The sequence below is a fragment of the Lepisma saccharinum genome, chromosome 6, assembly GCF_977018435.1.
Source record: "Lepisma saccharinum chromosome 6, izLepSacc3.1, whole genome shotgun sequence".
NCBI lineage: Eukaryota > Metazoa > Arthropoda > Insecta > Zygentoma > Lepismatidae > Lepisma > Lepisma saccharinum.
Genome location: NC_139234.1, coordinates 31,010,038 through 31,028,817, shown reverse-complemented (window position 1 = coordinate 31,028,817; position 18,780 = coordinate 31,010,038). Strand labels below are relative to the sequence as shown.

General features: G+C 38.6%; 1 protein-coding gene across 2 annotated transcripts in view; it reads right to left on the bottom strand.

Annotated features, from left to right (window-relative positions):
* Positions 1-18,780, bottom strand: part of LOC145988663 (uncharacterized) — a 57,832-nt gene that overhangs the window by 25,902 nt on the left and 13,150 nt on the right. The window contains exon 1 of one of the 2 annotated variants that reach the window (XM_083123726.1): positions 14,241-14,390. The exons of the other annotated variant lie outside the window; for it this stretch is intronic. The gene's annotated coding sequence lies outside the window, so the exon portion shown is untranslated. Of the gene's footprint in view, positions 1-14,240; positions 14,391-18,780 lie in introns of those variants that run through there. 2 annotated transcript variants of the gene reach the window in all.

Here is an 18,780-nt window from a genome sequence, read left to right as displayed (position 1 = left end):
TTTGGAAAACAACATTCCATTCACTGATCTTCTTGGAAACCGTGATGGAACTCTGCACCGCCAACAGGAGTGTTTAGAGTAGCTTGAAGTCAGCTTGGAAATGGAAATATGTTCACTAAATAGAACGTGGAAGCTTTTAAAAGGGGGAAATATATTGACGAGGCATAAATTTCGTGATTATGAAGACAGAACAATCAAAGTACAATAGTACTGTGCTACAATTTTGAATATGTCAGTCAATTTCAAAAAATATTTTTCATTGGTTCGTGAATCGCTGATTGTATCGTGTCGTGGTTAAATAAACTTTCCTTTGTCAAACAGACTAGTGCCCACGCTGTCGTTTTGACAGTGGCGCAACTACAGGGGAGCAGGGAGGCATTGCCCCCCAAAGCTTCGACGGAAGTCAATTCTAAGGGCGCAAACGTTGACGGCCAAGGGCATTTCCAGGGGGCACATAGGAGCAATTGCCCCCCCTTGATTTCAAATTTTGTGCAAATAAAAATACATTTCGTAAAATTTTCTTGCACGATTCGCTCGCACTGTCTGCTTTTCTCAATCTCGTCAAGTTCAGAGCCGTAGTTAGGGGGCGGCGGGAGTCGGCCATGGACGCTGAGCGATCTAAATTAAAAAAAGCTATAAAAGAGAGAGTGCCATGGCGCCCCGTGAAATTATTTGCACCATATTAAATCAATATTCTTTTCAGTTTGGAAAAATTGGATCTAAAAATTTTCATATACGCTTTGCTCGCAATACAATTGTTTTCTGTAATGTAATATATTTTGGCAGTATACATCTGTTGTACATATATGTATTGAATAAATTTTGAATTTGTACACAATTTAGTGGCAGCATGTTGCATATGTATTTTCTTATTTTATGTCGCTCCATGTTGCATATGTGTACAAATATGATGTACATGAAAGTTATACATGTCATGTGTACGAAAAGAATTATAATCGGAATGCATTTATCGTGCATTTTCTGCCATTCAAAAATACAGTTTGTGTGATTGTTTTCCATTATTAGTTAATGTGAAATTGAACGTGTTGAAAAGATATTTCAAATCGTTTGACCAAACAAATGCTTTAGCACCGACTTCTACCCCCTTTTTGCGTAATTTAAGAGGATAATAACGTTTTTGATGCTGCTGCTACTACTACTAATAATAATAATAATGTCATTTTTTACTGCTACTACTACTACTATTGGTACTTTTACCCTGGTACTTGCCCCCCCCCCCCTCTCCCCGACAAAAATTCGTTGTTGCACCTCTGCGTTTTGGAATCCAAGGATTCCACTTCTAGCTGGTGTACAATTTAGTACTTCTCCCATTGTAATTGTAGGTGCAGTAGATATTAGCTTATTTGAGAATAAAGTTTACGTCTAACAAACTACATCCCTTGATAACGAATATAAAATATTACTACCTTGTTGGTGGGCAATGTACATTGCTTCTTTTTCTTCTTATTTTGAACCGGCCCCTGATGCGGAGTGGTTAGCACATCGCGTTACGACGCAAGGGGTTCCGGTTCGACTGTCGGCTTGTGCATGGATGTTTGTGAATCACCAATCATTAATTTCATCATATCATCTCATCACTCATCTCCATCTTCGCAATTAGCCAAAATTGGCACAAAAGCGGAGTACAATAAAGCAAATCGATCAATCAATCAAATCGAATTTTGGTTTCTTCACGTTCCAATTATACTTCTCTAGAATAGCAACGATAAAGATACATGAATAAGGAATAGGCGAGGGAACACAAAGAAAAATCCATATCTGGGCACATGAAACTTTTCATTTCATTTTCTCTCCCCCAAAAACTATTTCACTTCATTTTTCTCGGAAGAAATCCGTCATAATACACGGTCAGTGTTTCGATTAATAAATAATCACATGGTTCCTTCCCGCGTTTAACAGAGTGGGTTATGGCAAAGATACTACGAATATCATATGCTACTGCTGCCTACACCCCATGTAATTCGTCTCGATTTTATGAGAACACAACGTTGCAATTACCAAACATTTAGTTTAGTTTATTTTCTGTCAAGAAACTTTGTTGATTTAACCTCTACCAGGTAAATGGAAATCTGATCGTCATGATATGAATGCTGTTCTTTTAACGAATGTGGTTACAGTAACGTCATTGTCAATAGGGGAAACAGTCGAGTACTCGCTTGCTCCTACCTGTTTGCATATGAGGCATCGATACTGAATGGGAATTATTAAATTATTTCTTTCCCATTCTCAATTCCTTTGCCTCCGTCTACATATATATATACATAATGTGAACACGAGAAATATTTGACGGCATATATTTCACAAGACCTGGGTAGTATCAGGGGATAGCAACAACAAGTAAATTAAAAAACGAGGAACATAGATAAGAAGAGGAATAAAAAGGACTGATGTGGGGATAGAGAGGGCAATATGTTAAGAGAAACAAGTATCACACACACCCACACACACACACACACACACACACACACACACATATATATATATATATATATATATATATATATATATAAGAAATGTAAGTGATACTCTAATTGAGGAAATATTTAATTAATTAATTGTCAAGTGCCAAAAAAAACAATAGGAAAGTTAGAGAAATATACGATTGGCATGCAGACATTGCGATGTTTTGTTTCACAATGTCGAAAACATTGGCGGACTACTTTTAGAGTTCTGTCTTTATTCATCACATCAATCAACAACTTCTAATATTTTTTACGCTTGCCAGATCTTATCCACGACATCTGACAAAATCCGAATTTTTCGTAATCTTAGTTTACGACATAGTGTTATGTTCTTTAAAACTAAACTTGGTACTGTTAGACACAAGTTATTGTTATTACTTTGCTTTCCTCCCGTTTGACAGTGAAAGTTTTTATGTTTTATGTATGCGTCACATATTTGGCCTCGAAACCACTGGAATATTGCTAAGTTCTCATTTTTATTTAAAACACAATCGATTTATGATAAAATTACATTACTTGATTATTAAGGGATAAATGTTGAGAAATTTGCATGTGTGAAGACAATACAATAAAATTGGTAGTTATCATTCCATGGACATAATTGAAGGGAAATTGGAAAGATCAAACTCCACTTTTCAGTTTTTAAACCGAGCCCGGAAAACAGTAGATATTAATGTGTACGTGTATAATGTCTAACAATGAGGGTGCAGATTTAAAAGCACTAAAAAGCCCTCAAATAGGCAGACAAATGGGCACAAAAATAAAATAAAAAATAAGCACTTCAAAAAACACCCTAAAATCAAAAGACAGATTAATATTTATTTCTCACATGGGAAAAATATGTAATTTAATGTAATGGCCTTGTTTAAAACTATCAGCTGGTTACGTGATTTTCGGCTACTCCGAAAACGTATCCAGGTCAGGGTTTGTGTTTGTACCTATTACTTTAAAAGAAAGGGGATAAATGTGCTCGAAGTGAGGGGGCATGGTTTCCCCGAGTTAGCAACATTTTTCACAGATCATCCCACTCGCTGCCAAACTGTCATCATGTCACCACGTTAAAGTTAAACTAGGTCAGTATTGCTGCTACAACCGTTTTTCATCTTCTACGATGGCACAGGTCTCGGGTTGGAATCCTGGCCTGGATAGGTGTTCTTTGTGAGTGTCCCTTCTTCAGTTTTAAAGTATCATCACTAGGGTGCGGATTTTTGCTTATTTGCCTTCTTTATTCCTTTGCAGAAAAACGTAGGCTTTAATGCTTAAAGTTCGTTTCATGGTGTTTATAGTCCGAAAACGCATTAAGTGCGTATAAATGCCTATTTTGAGGATTAGTGTCTATTTTGCTTAATCGTGCCTAAACATGACTATTCTGCCTTTTTTGATAACTTCAGCTTGTTTTATGTGTCTTTGGCTTTCCCTACATTGAAGAAGGTAAGCCATTGGTTACATTGAACTGACTGAAATATGGTACTATTCGCCAAATTTGAACCCACTACTTCCTTTTTTCCACCTGAAAGCCTCTAGTGTCAACCAGTACTCATCTGCTTTGTTGAGCGTGTGATAGGAGATAGGCAGTTATGTGTGGAGATATCGTGTTCATATGTTTAAAAATAACTACGCACAAGGCAGCCAGAAGTGTATTAATCAAAAATGGATTGGTGCAGAAGGTTGTTTTACGGCTGAAAACTTGATTTTTGTTATTTAGCGCCGCTTTTCTCCATCGCATCGATGAGGATGAGTGATATGATGAAACTGATGAAGAGACACTCAGAAGCAGTGGCGTGCACAAGGGGGGCTTGATGGGGGTTATAACCCCACTTTCGGCCAGTATTCCTAAAAAAAAAGAACGTCAAAGGTAGAAAAATATGACAAAATGAAGGCTGACTACCAAGAAAAAATATACATAACCCCTCCCTTTCGAAAATCCTGGGCACGACACTGCTCACAAGGAACACCCAATGCACATGCCGGGATTCCAACCCGGGACCCCTGAGTTGTAGCCTTGTTGTACTGACAACTCCGCCACGGAGGTCGTCCCCACACGGAAAAGTAATTTTCTGTCAAGCTTGTATGAAGCAGACATCTTTAACTGTTAAATATCACATGTACCTAGGTACTACATATGTATAGTTTTATGTATTGCACTTGTTCAAAACTCTGAGCTGCTCACGTATAAATTTCCACTCCTCAGAAAATGTTTTTCTACCTCTCGCGTTGTTTGGGAACAAGGATAAATGGTGAACAATGCACACTGTGACGAGCCTTCAGCTTACATTACCTCAGTTCTAAATGTAACAATGCTATGTTATGTGACAAACTTCGTTTAGTGGCTTTGTGTTGAATATGGAGAATTACACTAATAGCGTGTCTTGGCCCTAGTTGCGAGGATGCCATCCGCTCGCATGCCGACTCACTTCCAGCACTGACACTAAGTCAAACGATATTATTTGTTCTAAAATGTTATGCGCATACAGAGATGAACAGCTCATCTACTCGTGCAAAAAGTGCAAGTAAAATACATTCAAATAAATAAATTAACCTGGTTGTGTTATCCTAGCTTCCCTGCAAATGATGATTTGATTCAAACTATTGTCAACAGTTTGTTAAACATATGTGCGTAATTAGTACGGTGGGTAACAGAAATTCATTTCTCCGGAGAAATTTTAATCGGAACATCCTTTAAAATATTTTTTTTTTGTTAAAATGGTGAAAATCGTTTTTTTCATCACTTCAGAACAATTATTCACGTAACAATCGTTAGCTCAAGTTATTTGTGCGAGAATTACTTTAACTGACGATTCTCCGAAATTTGTGAATTGTTAGCACACTTTTATATGTAAACTGGAATGCTAATACAGTATGCATGTGCATTGGAAGTAAAACATGCCTATTTTAATGTATTTTTATTTTGGTTGCCTATTTTAGAGCCCCTTTTTAAGTGCCTATTTGCATCATTTTGGTGCCTTTGCCTGCCTATTTCAGAGGTTTTTAGTGCCTATAAATCCACACCCTAATCATCACACATCCTCATCTTCGCGATCATCCAAGAAAATTTAAGTAAAATAAACAAAATAAATCAATGGAAATTCGTACATTAGGCTAAAACTTAATGAAGAAGATTTCAGGCTTAATTCTGCTCCGTCCAGTGTGTCCGATATTGAGCTACATGTGCAAGTTATACTTCTTGTAAATATATCTGCAAAAATATACCATTATATTAAATTTTAATTTCAAACTGTGAAATGCGAGAAATTTCTCAATTTTCAAGTAAAATCATAATAATTGTATTTGCCACTTTTATTCTCACCATTTGTATCGTTGCCATTTTATCCGCTTGCCATTTTCAATTTGCCACTTTTTCCATTGCCACTATTGCCTTTGTCATTTTTACGTAAATTCCACCAGTTTCATGCCCAATTGTTTGCAAGTTATGAAAAAAAATTGCACCCTTAAAATAAATTGTGGATGTTCCCAATAAAATGTATCTGAAGAAATGAACTTGCATTACTCATTGCGCTGATTACGCACATTACACTAATACGTGAGCTGTTAATTTGTATGGCATTACATTTTAGAATAAATAGCATCGTTTGACTTACGCAACACAAAGGCACTACACTAAGTTTTTCACATAACTTAGCATTGTTTCATTCAGAACTGAGGCAATGTAAGATGGTTCATCTCGGTGTGCATTGTTCACCATTTATTCTTGTTTCATAACGCGGCGATAGGTAGAAAAACATTTTCAGAGGAGCCTAAAATCACGTCCAGAGAACCTGAGTTTTGAACAAGGATATTTTGTAAAACTATATAGGTATGTGTATGTGGGATAGAATATTTATTTGCATAGTAATTTAACGCAAGCTTGACAGAAAATTACTTTTCTGTCAGTGGTGCCGATCTCCGTGGAGAAGTGGATAGCACAGCAGGGGTTCCAGGTTCGAATCCTGGCCTGGGCAAGGATGATCTTTGCGAGTGTTCCTTCATAAATGTCATCACGTCATCCCTCATCCGAATCCTCGCGATTAGCCAAAAGTGGAAGAAAAGCGATGCTGAATAACAAAAATCAAATTTTCCGTCGGTGGTTAAACAAACTTTTGCAGAAATCCATTTTTAAATCAATACACATCTGGCAGTCTTGTGCTTTTGGCATTTTTAAACATATGAACATGATATCTCCACAGATAACTGTCTACTTCCTTTCACCCACACACACACAACAAAGCAAATGAGTACTGATTGACTGCTACAAGATTTCAGGTGGAAAAAAGAAAGGGTAGTTAGGAGGTAGGTGTCGCTATGTCCACGGTGATGACTGATGAGTCACCAACAGGTTGTCCAGTTTGCTTACCCCGATTGAGGCTTTGTCAGTCCAACGTCAACGAAGGCTTACATTCAACATAGGGAAAGCCAAAGGCGCATAACAAAGCTGAAATAAGCAAAAATGGCAGAATAGGCATTTTAGGCACGATTAAGCAAAATAGGCACTCAGCTAATAGGCATTTATAGGCAATATAAAAATGCGTTTTTGGACTAGAAACACCATGAGACGAATTAAAAATATTAAAGACTATGTTTTACTGCGAAAGAATGAAAAAGGCAAATACGCAAAAAATCCGCAAGCTATTGATAATATGTAAACATCTAAGTTGTGGGATCACTTCATCCTCTGCACAAATATGTTGAACTTGATCTCACTACGTGACAATTACTGGAATTCCATGGAAAAGGAAAACTTGCCCCGCAGGTGTTCAAAGCCCCTACCTCCACCCCATCCTTTGTTGTAAGAGGGACAGTTTCGATTTGAAGAAAGACATTCATTCTTGGAAACCATGATGGTAATCTCACAGAAGGAACAGGAGCATTTACTATAGCTTGGTGAATGAAGAGTTTTGAAGACAGAGTGGACATGGAAATATAATGTACTGGGTGGAAGTTTTTGAAAAGAGAAAATGAATGAGACAGAACAACAATCAAAGTACAAGTACAATAGTACTGTGTTATAATTTTAAATATGTCAGTCAATTTCTACAATTATTTTCCGTGGTTAATTGTATCGTGGGGTTCCCTTTGGTAACTCCCAGATAATGTAGTGCCCACGCCGTCGCTTTGAAATCCAAGGATATCGGGAATCCACTACTAGCAGACACAATTTGCTTACCCCACTGGCGCACGCGGAGGAGGGGGGAATAAGGGGCTACAACCCCTCCCCGAAATTTCTTGACAATAAGAAAATCTAAAGAACTTGGGAAAACTTCCCTTTAAATTACCCTCCAGCAACCATTTTCTTCTTTGAGTTACTTCTGAAACGAAAGTTTAAAATAATTACTGGAGCTCCTATGTCATGAAAAAGGAAATACAACAGCGAGGCAGTGGCGGCGATTAGAGGGCGAGGGGGCAATTGCCCCCCAACATTTCGCCACTTTTGCCCTCGTACTTTGCTAAACCTTATATACAAAGGAAAATATACTGCCTTTGCCCCCCCCAGTTTTGGCACCTTGCCTCTGTCGGTTTTAGAATCCAATCGCCGCCACTGCACCGAAATTGATTTACGGTGATGCATTCTATGATCCGAACAAATTTAATCTCACTCTGATCACTAAAGGTTAGATTCATGGCACTGAACCGACTATATTCAGGTGTAATTGGTCAACTTCGATTGAAATCTCATAATATTTGAGTGAGGTAGAACCTTCTTTCCGGATCAATTAAAATACGGAGTGACGTGCACTGAGGAGTAGCTAGTCCAGCAGAGATAGATTAATCAATCTCACATATCTAATTTTCAAATCACAATATTTATTGACTTGTTGAAGCCACAGTTCACATACAACACTTTTCTTTCACCTGTTTCTCGTCCCTCGGTGAGATCAGCTGGCAATGAATAGTGTGCTTCCGTATGTCTAAAAGATAGTACAATCTTGTTGCTGAAAAATATTTTTTTGATTTGTGGCGATTTTATCTTGATATCAAGCCAGAATTGCCAATAATGTCATTAATATCTTGATTACTATTTGTATTCTAATTTAAATAAATAGTGTGCTTTCATGTGCTAGCGAATGCCTAAAAGATAGTACAATTTCGTTGCTGATTTTTTTTTTTTATTTGTGGCGATTTTATCATGATATCAAGCCAGAATCGCCACAATAAACTCATTAATATCTTGATTAATATTCATGTGCTTATAAAAATAAATAGTGTGCATTCATGTGCTAACTATGTGCAAACGTTTGAGATATAATTTCATAATTTATTAATATGTGGCGATTTCTACTTGACATAAGTTTTTCCACCGCCTCACCGTAAATTGTTCGCGACAACCATTCATAATGCGCATCTCTTCTTGGATGTATCCGATTAAAATCGTGTGCAATGGCATGCGAACTTCTCTCCCTAGACATTCCTTTGATCTCGATGCGTTACCGATGCGCTAAACAAATTTTAAGGCATTTTTCTAACACCTCGAAAAGGAGCAAATTGGTACGAGAATTCAGTCATAACTTTTTACTGGTTAAAGATACGTCGAAAAAACCTTCACCATTGCATTTCTCGTGAAATTCTAGCCTGATTTGATATATCATATCACCCCCTTCCCATTTAAAATTCTGAAGTTGAATTCAAGATGGCTGACATCAAGATGGCCGTCGACCACGCGGGTGGCGTCAATGTGGTTCCCCTTGGCCTGATAACGATTGGACATTACCATTTCCACGTTGCGCGCTGCAGTGGCCTTGTACCGGGGGTGTTAAGTGACCTTTTGAGCCACCCTGTACAATTAAATTCAACACATTTTTGTACTTAATACGTCATTTGTATTAATTCTTTTACAAACAAAATACAGTTCCATCAGAAGGGAATTTTGCAGCACATTTTACTTGCCCTATTTGAAAAATGTTACACCTTTATGCCCATTTGGTTAACCTGCTCATTGTCTCTCCTACTAAATAATATAATTCTAATAATTTTGATAATGGCCTCTCTTGGCTCACCAGAACATGTGGACTTAGAAGATCAAAATCAAATCTTTGTTATTCTATAATTTGATGCACATACACAGATAAACAGGTCATATAATCGTACAAAAATGAAATAATGCAAATGCTTTCAATTAATCAGGTTATGTTATCTTAGCTTTCATGCAAATGAGAATATGATTAAAATTATAATCCATTGTCAATGAAACATTTGTGCGCAATTAGTGCAATAGGTAACGCTAGTTCATTTCTTCCCAGAAATTTTAATTGTCACACCATTTAAAATATTTTTTTGGTTAAAAGGATGCAAATTGCTTTTCATCCATTTTTGTGGGTACAAATGAACACAAAATTACACGTAGTCCAGTTTCGCCTAATCCCCTTTGCCTAACTGCTTATCGGCACAGTATGCGTATAATGTGATTTATGAAATTTAACGGTCTCTCCACAGGCCGAAATACCTGTTTTTTCCTGCTGCATTTATTGAAAAAAATTGTCTTAATATACAGGGGATGGACAAAAATATGGAAACACCTGCGATGAAAAGCTGGAATGCTGTAGCTGATAAGGTGCAGGACCACCTTTAGCTTCCAAAACGGCCTGCAGTCTCCGAGGAATGGACAAATACAAGTCCTGGATGGGGATAATGGAATCTTGCACCATTCTTCAAGCAAAATATGGTCACAATCCTTCTCAGTGTCCGTCTGTCTCTGTCACGCAGTGTACATTTTCGTCCACGCAGGTGTTTATCTGATGATGTTATTCCGGACAGACTATTATGTTGTCATGATTTTGGATAGAGTCTCTCTCTATACGCCAAATAACGTGGCTACTATGGTAACAGAGGCCCCTGCAAGGCAGGCACCAACAATTTGCTCTCCTTGAAACACTGTCAGCTCCGACATGATTCAGTATCAACTGCACTGCACGCTATCTATAGTGCAAATGTCGACTCCTACCAGGCCGACAGGGTCCTATCTCACGGCGCAAGACAAAAGAATGTCGCAACGTGTCCGATTTCAAGTGGAAAAAGTGCGTCGATATCACCCGTTCCGATGTCGTGGCGTTTCCATATTTTTGTCCATCCCCTGTACATTTTTTATGTTGATGATAATGTTTTAGAAACTTTTTCGTTTTACCTACTTTATACCCTACTGCCTATATCTTTCATTTTTACGCCTGTTTTTTTTTTAATTTTCAATGACATTTTTTTAATGTGTTTTTAAAAAATTGTACATAACTTAGTTTTCTTTCAAAAACATTATTTATTAGCACATTACGATGTTGCCAGTTGCCATTAACAATTACAAAGCTGAGAAAAAGAGGTGAAACTCTTATCCATTAAAGTCTTGGACGAATCGGTGCAGCTACTAATTGAAGTGTCAGGAGAAAAAGTTAGCTGTTGCAGAAAAGTGCAAAGGCGTAATGAGTAAAAATGTAGAACTGGAAAACTTGAAAACGATTTGTGATATTCTTAAACGAGAAAAAATATTTTATTCACGATATGAATCCAGTTCTTACAATAGCCTATTTCATGGGTGGTCAAATGAGATCATTTTCTCATTATGAAAATCATTCTTTCTGACAGACGGCTATCAATGAATGAATATTCAAGAAAGCAAAAAAACAAAAACAAAAAACTAGTGGTTGTGTGTAATCAAGGTAACAAATGAAAGTAAATATGTTCTTTACATGTTGATTATTTTAAAATGAAATTATAGAGTTAAATTATTTGGAACTTTCCCACTTTATTTTTGTTTATTGTGTCTTTTTTTTTTTAATTTGGTGCCTATTTTCCACATTATAAATGCCTTTTTGTCTGCCTATTCTAACCAAAATAAATGCCCGAACTCCGGTGCAAGTTATGAAAGTCATTCTTAGTTATCCTTGATATCACACACCTGGTTAGGTTAGATAAAACAAGAACAAGCAGAACATTAAGCGTCAATGAAGCAGCTTAGAGTTTCTAATGAGACTAAAGTCAGAGATTGAAGGGGGACGAGTGGAGGATTGTTTCTGCCTACTAAAAGATAGACCAAGAAATGGAGTCATATTTTCCTTTATCTTATAGAAAATATAACAAACACCCCCGGCTGCTGGATTGTGTGACAATGCTCATTTTTCGGAGCAACACCTGACCATTTGGCATGGGCACATGTTGGGAATTGTTTGGTGTTTACTTGGATCAAAATTTCCCTCATTCCCCTTCCGACCGGTTTAGGCGGTTAGGCGAAATGGGATGCCATCCGAAATTGGGGTATTTGTTCAAATTGGCCAAATGGTTAGTGCAAGTTATTTATATCAGAATTACTTTAATTCACAATTCCATGCGAAGATGAATTATTAATTAATACCAGTGGCGTGTCCAGGATTTTCGCAGTAATTTCTATCATTTACTGCCTTCCACTTTCTAAAAATAATATTGGAGCAAAGGAGAGGGGTTATGACCTCCACCGATCCCCTCTTGGCACGCCACTGATTAATACATTTCTGGCTGTCATATCCCTTGTCATTTTGAAACACATGATACCTCCTCATACAACCACATTTTTTCACAGGCACAACAAAGTAAATGAGTACTGATTGATTCCCACAAATCTTTCAGGGGGAAAAAAAGAAGGAGAGAGCTGGCGTCGTTACGTCCACATATATGATGAGTCACTAACAGGTTGTCCAGTTTGCTTACCCCGATTGAGGCTTTGTCAGTCCACCGTCAACGAAGGCTTACATTCAACATAGGGAAAGCCAGAGGCGCATAACAAAGATAAAGTAAGCAAAAATTGCAGAATAGGCATTTTAGGCACGATTAAGCAAGATAGGCACTCACCTAATAGGCATTTATAGGAAATATAAAAATGCGTTTTTGGACTAGAAACACCATGAAACGAATTAAAAATATTAAAGCCTATTTCTTACTACACCCGGTGGAGGAGGCACATTGTAGTTCGGATCCAACTTTAAACAAGAGGTGGTCATTTTCGTTCAATCTCCCTCACCTGAATGCATCGCCCTCACACGCCTTCACCCTCACGGCTCGCCCTCACCCACACATGCCCTCACGACTCGCCTTTCGCCCTCACCCTCACACGCCCTCACCCTCACGACTCGCCTTTCGCCCTCACACACCCTCACCCTCACGACTCGACTTCATCATCACCCTCACAACTCGCATTTCGTCCTCACCCTCACCCTCACGGATTGACATGGCCCTCACCCTCACACGCCCTCACCCTCACGACTCGACTTCGCCCTCACCCTCACACGCCCTCACCCTCACGACTAGCCTTTCGCCCTCACCCTCACGCACCCTTACCCTCACGGATTGACATTGCCCTCACCCTCACGACTCGCCTTTCGCCCTCACCCTCACAGCTCGGCTTCGCCCTGACCCTCACACGCCGTCACCCTCACGACTCACTAGTCGCTCTCACCCTCACACGCCCTCACCCTCACGGATCGATCTCGCCCTCACCCTCACAAGTCTTCGGAGGGTGAGGGTGAGGTCTGCCGTCATGAGGGTCGCCCTCCGGAGGGTGACCACCTCTGCTGGTGACGTCACATAAAAATGTGGATCATATCAACCTGACAGGGTCGGCAGCACCCTCCCCCCCTGGCACTGCCGCCAGTCCCCTTGACATTAGGTAAAACTATTTTGTATTCTAATTTGTTTGAGGTGAAGGGTGAAAATGTACACAGAATATATTATTTTGTTCACAACTTCGTTCGTTCATCTTGTTTATGATCAGAAGTCTAAGCAGCGGCAAGTGTTTAGAAGATTCTAGACTTTAGATAATTATTTCATAGGGATCCTTCTTTATCGGTACCTTCCCTGTCCCTGTTGCAGCCTCTAGTTTGACAGAAATCTGTGACTTTGATGTAATTATCCATATTCCTTCCGTATCTGCATCAAATGTCAACAGATCTCAAGTTTTGTTGCTTTGGCCGGGCGTGGAATGTACAGACACATTTTAACATGTATGATATAAATATCTGTATCATCAAGAATAGTATGGAGTGTGTATTAAGTAGCAGTCATTAGCACCTCAAGAGATGTTTTAGAAAATATAGAAAGAACTGTAATATTCGTATGATATTTCTAAATTTTATATTTTAAATTAACTTAATGACCCCCGACAGACATAATTTAATTTACCTTCAATTAATACTACGAGTATTAAACTTTTGAAAAATGGACTTGGTTTACAAAGCCCCCCCTGATAACCCGTGAGCCCCCCCCCCCCCCCCCCCTGGAGGTCATTTCTAGCTACGGGCCTGTCGTAGTCGTTGAAATTCCTCAAACTTTTACAAGTCCAATATTCAGTCTTTTTTATTGGTTGAAGCGTAGTAATTAATTTTATGGAATAAACTATCAACATCACATAAGTATAGTAAATACCGTAATCAACAATGAAAGTTCAAAACTCCAAAATTAGAGCATAAATTGAGCATAAAACTACAGTCCTAAGAAAATACAAATTATTATTAATATTACAAAATATTAACAACAATAACAGATCGTAGGACAATTTAGCGGCATTGAGCATAATTTCATAATTTAAGTAGCACTTCTTCTTATTGAGAGGTTGGCAATACTGCTTTCGTGCAGCTTTTCGGTGCGCCATAGTGGGCGATGTGCTTTAAAACATTGAGAAGATAGATTGTAGATGTCAGACGATTTTACAAGAATCTCTGGCAGGAAAGTCTTCGCTCATATTTGTACATCCAGAGTCAAATTATAGTTTAGTTTTAGCGAATACTTCCTTCTGTAATTAACTACACTTACCTACTAAAATCAGTAACGACAAACGAAGCAAAATACACACACTTTCTCTCACCACACCGAGCTTCACTGGACACTGATAAACAAGCTTTCAATATCAAGGAGACGAGATTGTCAGTCTTAAGTCTGAGACATCTGGTGGTGAAACTCAAGGAATGTAGAAGTATTTTAGGAAGAGCATTCCGAGACACGGAGCTCTCCCATTGGCCAGAAGCCGCAACGAGCTCTGACGTGACCAAGGGGATCTGTCAAGGGGCGAGGCTCGCGTAGCAATGGAAGCTTAAGGGAAATATTTTCATTTTTAATTGTCCATATCTTGGTTCTATCAACCATTTGCAGCAGAATAATAAGCAAAACGCAAGGAATAAGACCTAGGCAATAATATGAAGAAGTTTACAGCACGCAATTACAATAAATGGCCTTATACAAATCAAACAAAAAGTAATCACGACTATCCTCTTATATCGCCCCTACATTGAAATCTGAAGTTGCGTATGGGTAAATAAATACAATTTTACGTATTAAATATTTCGCTACCGCACCAAAACTTATTATCCTTCATACCTTCAAATTTTCACAGATGTTTGTTATTAATAATTTGTTCATTATAATTTATATATCTAGTATACATAGGATGTCGCTGTCGCTGTTGTTATATGACGTCGCTTTTCTACGTGTTTAGGGTAACCGCAACAATAAAAATGAATGATGAAATGATAAATTTGATGGGAGCGTAGGCTAGATGAGTGTGGCAAGCATTGATCTACGCAAGGAGGCTTAAGGGGCTGCAGCCCGCCGAAATTCTTAGAAAATAAAAAAATCAAATGAAGACAGTAATGAAGTAAAAAAAAACTTTAAAATGAACCCCGATAACTATTTTTGTGTTTGAATAACTTTTAAAACGAAGGATTAAAATGGTAATTGGAGCTCGTATCTAATGAAAATAGAACAGCGACAACGGGATATCAGCGAAATTGATTTTCGGCGATACATTCTATGAACCAATCTCATTCTGTTCAGTAAAGGTTAGATTCATGGCACTGAACCCGCGTACAATTTGAATTGAATTAACATAATCCTTGAGCGAGGTGGAAATTAGTTTTGGATTTTTTTTTTTTTTTTGTAGATGTGAAAATTTATAACTAGTGATGAACACATGCTTTCGCTTACATTAAGGTTTACACTATGGTAAAATTGCAGAAATATTCTACCCAAACTGATTTGTGTTTAAAAAACCGTAACATCAAAATATGTTTTTTAAGAAATTAATAAATATATGATAAATGGATAAAATGCAATGTCGTGGGAAAGCGTAATCCCTTAATAAATTCAAGGAAACTCGTGCCAGCTCGATGGCGAATCTGGTCAACCGCGTGTTCGACTTTGAATCCCATCACTGAAGTTCCCGACTTGGAGTCACGTCGTGGGCATTAATGTTCTTTGTGTCTGCCCTTTCATCAATTTTATGTTATCAACACTCATCGCCGCGATTAACCAAAAGTGGTAAAAAAGCGACGTCAAATAACAAATACGTGAACAATAGGCCTGGCCTCTGTCTTGGTTTAGCAATGTTTTGTTAAGAGGCCATATCATGGGCAGCGGAAAAACAGACCTTCATTCAGAACACTTTTACTCGAAAACTATTTGAGACATTTGAATGAGCTTTGTGGTGAATTGATCAGAAAGGATGAATCTTAACAGTGATTATCGATTTTATTTTATCACTTCCATATTTTAATAGATATTATCTGTCAAATATCTCAGTGTTTGGATCGGCGTATAGATCCCGATTCTAAGTTACTGTAAAAATTTAACCTTGCAAGGCTTTCTTGCATCCTTCCTGAGTAAACTGATTTTTGTATTTTTCAAATTGAGAGGCCCATTGTGACAATACGCCATTGCAAACATTGATATGCATTTTCAAACACCTTTGAGAATGGCTTTATTCGAGCCATAGCGGGGCTGGCCATCGGCTGGCGGGGTTATGTTCAAGTCCTACAAGTTCAGCCGTCTGCCGATAGATGACTCTGACCAGATTTTACTACTGTGGGCGTGGCTTGGATTACTTCTTCTTCTACCCTTGGCATTGTCTTTTCCCTTGGGGGCGGCTTTTGACCGTGCTCCGACCATTTCGGAAAATCCAAGGTTGATTTCCTTCACCCGGCTGTTTTTTCATTGTGCATCTCCGCGCTACACTCTCGCGTGAGTATTGTTTTGTGTCCGTGAACTTCGTTTCCTTACGTACCGTGAACGAATCGCAGATAGAGAGTTACCAGTGTGCGCCTTATTTTGGTGAAGATTACGCGGTTATTTGTTTTTGCCAAGCGTGGACTACATAATTATGGGCGGCTAAAGAAGATAGAGAAGGGAGTCCGTCGACTCTCTTGACGCCTGCAACGACGCCGAAGCCAGTCAGACGACGCCAAAACCAAACACTGCCCAAAGCCCGAAGGACGCTTCCAGATCGACGTCCCAACCAAAGCCCGAAGGACGTTTCCAGATCGACGTTCCAACCGAAGCTCGTTAACAGAGAGAGAGAGGGAAGGACGATTCCAGAACGACGCCCAAACGAAGCCCGTCACCAGAGAGAGATGATTGCAGATCGACGTCCAATTGATGCCCGACACTGGAGAGATTCCTGACCGGCGCGTGACCACGTACATCCGACGCTAGTGACAAGAGGAACGCCCGAAGTACTAAGGAGGTGCAAGTACACCATATCGTCGCAATTATTCTTCGTCGCGATCGACCTCAGAGAACAATTCCGCCACAAAGGAACCGTGTGCAAGTCCCGCGTCCAGGAAGGATGGACGACCACGCGATGTAGCAGAGTCCGGTAGAGTATACTTCAGAGGGTCTATGTCAATGTAAACGTGCATTGTTAGTATCAACACCGTACTGTTAACGCCGAAGTCTCACTTATTTGCAAAGTTACTCAGGAAAGCCCGAACCTAATTTCCGTGTCTGATAATTTTTGGTATTGTTGTAAAAAAGAGTTATTTCTTGTTCAGATGTGCTAATTTAATTGTCTGCATTCAGGGTTAGAAGCTCCATTCCATTTCTTTAATATTTAGTGTAAATTGTCAAAGTGTGCTCCATTTTTTGTGTAACCGACCGCCCCGTCGCGCCATTTAACTTGTCAATAGTTGACTGATGAGTCCTTTTTAATTGTGGAAAGCGTAATTTTTATTGCAAGGTCGCGCGCATGAAGTAGTATTATTTGTTGCATAGTGGTTATTAATGTAATTTTTTCTCGCGCCGACGATTGATTTGTGTATTCCGACAGCTGGAGCCAATTAAGTTTTTGCATCCCTATGTAATTGTGTAGTTGTTCTCATTGGACGAGAGAGGCTTGTGTGTAATACCCCCGTCCGAGAAACTTGTATAATGTCGTGCTTACGACTGGATGCATACGTTCATTCGAACGAAAGATTTAACCACGCCGACCCAATTGTCTTAGTTAACCGCTTTCCGAGGGCTGGCACTTAAGTTAATTTAAAAGAGCACAGGAGCTGGCAGACAAATGCCCTAAATTCACATAAAGGTTTAAAAATTAAAAGGAATGATATGTTAATGAGACCCATGATTTGTATCTATACTTCACATGTAAAAATACCTCATGTGTGTGAAAGAGAGATAGAGTGAATGTTGTGAGAGTTTGAGGAGGCTTTGTAAACAGTTGTTGATTGCAATAATTTTTGTTGTTACAATATATATTCACTTTTTACCGTTCGTCAGTGTTGTTATTTGACGTTTTTCAGGTACCGATATTATGTTTTTAGTGTGTTATGATTGTTCGAATCTACATATCAAAGGTAAACAAAACAGTGTAACATTTCAAGGTATTAATCTCAGCCTCGCAATAGTATGACAATAAACGACCGTCTCAGTACCGAACTTAAAACCTGGACCGAGAGTCACGACCGGCTTTCCGTACACATAACGACGTTTGGCCCCGTGCCGGGGTATGATTGACACGTCATTTCGGGGACCGTGAGTGCACTCGTTACAATTATACCGATCTTAGGTAAGCTAGATAATGAATACGTGCTGTTATTTGATCTTTTTACCTATTTATGTGATAATAATATAATTTTAACTTAAACATCATATTATTATTATTCCTGACACACTTGGTTCGGTGTATTTCTAGATACATGCCTTGGGAGGCCCTACAGAAATTACAGCGAAAGGAAGTCAGACAGTCAGTCTGGTCCTCTTTCAAACTGTAAATCTTGTTCTTGTCCCAAGTTATGTAAACGCTCTCTCGTTTTTGTCTCGATCTCTGAATATAATTTCAATTATAGTCACATTAACTTCAACGCATTTTAAAAATACAATTTGTGTCTATACAAAGAACACGCTTGGGCAATACATTCACATTTAGAGAACACCGATATATTTCATAAAGAGGTAAGACAACTATGCTGAAGGTAGATATTTAAATTTTAAATATAATTCACTGTACATTCAATTATACTATATGTAATGTTATGTTATAATAATGGAACCTACATCTTGCAAATTTTTTAATTCTAGTTTC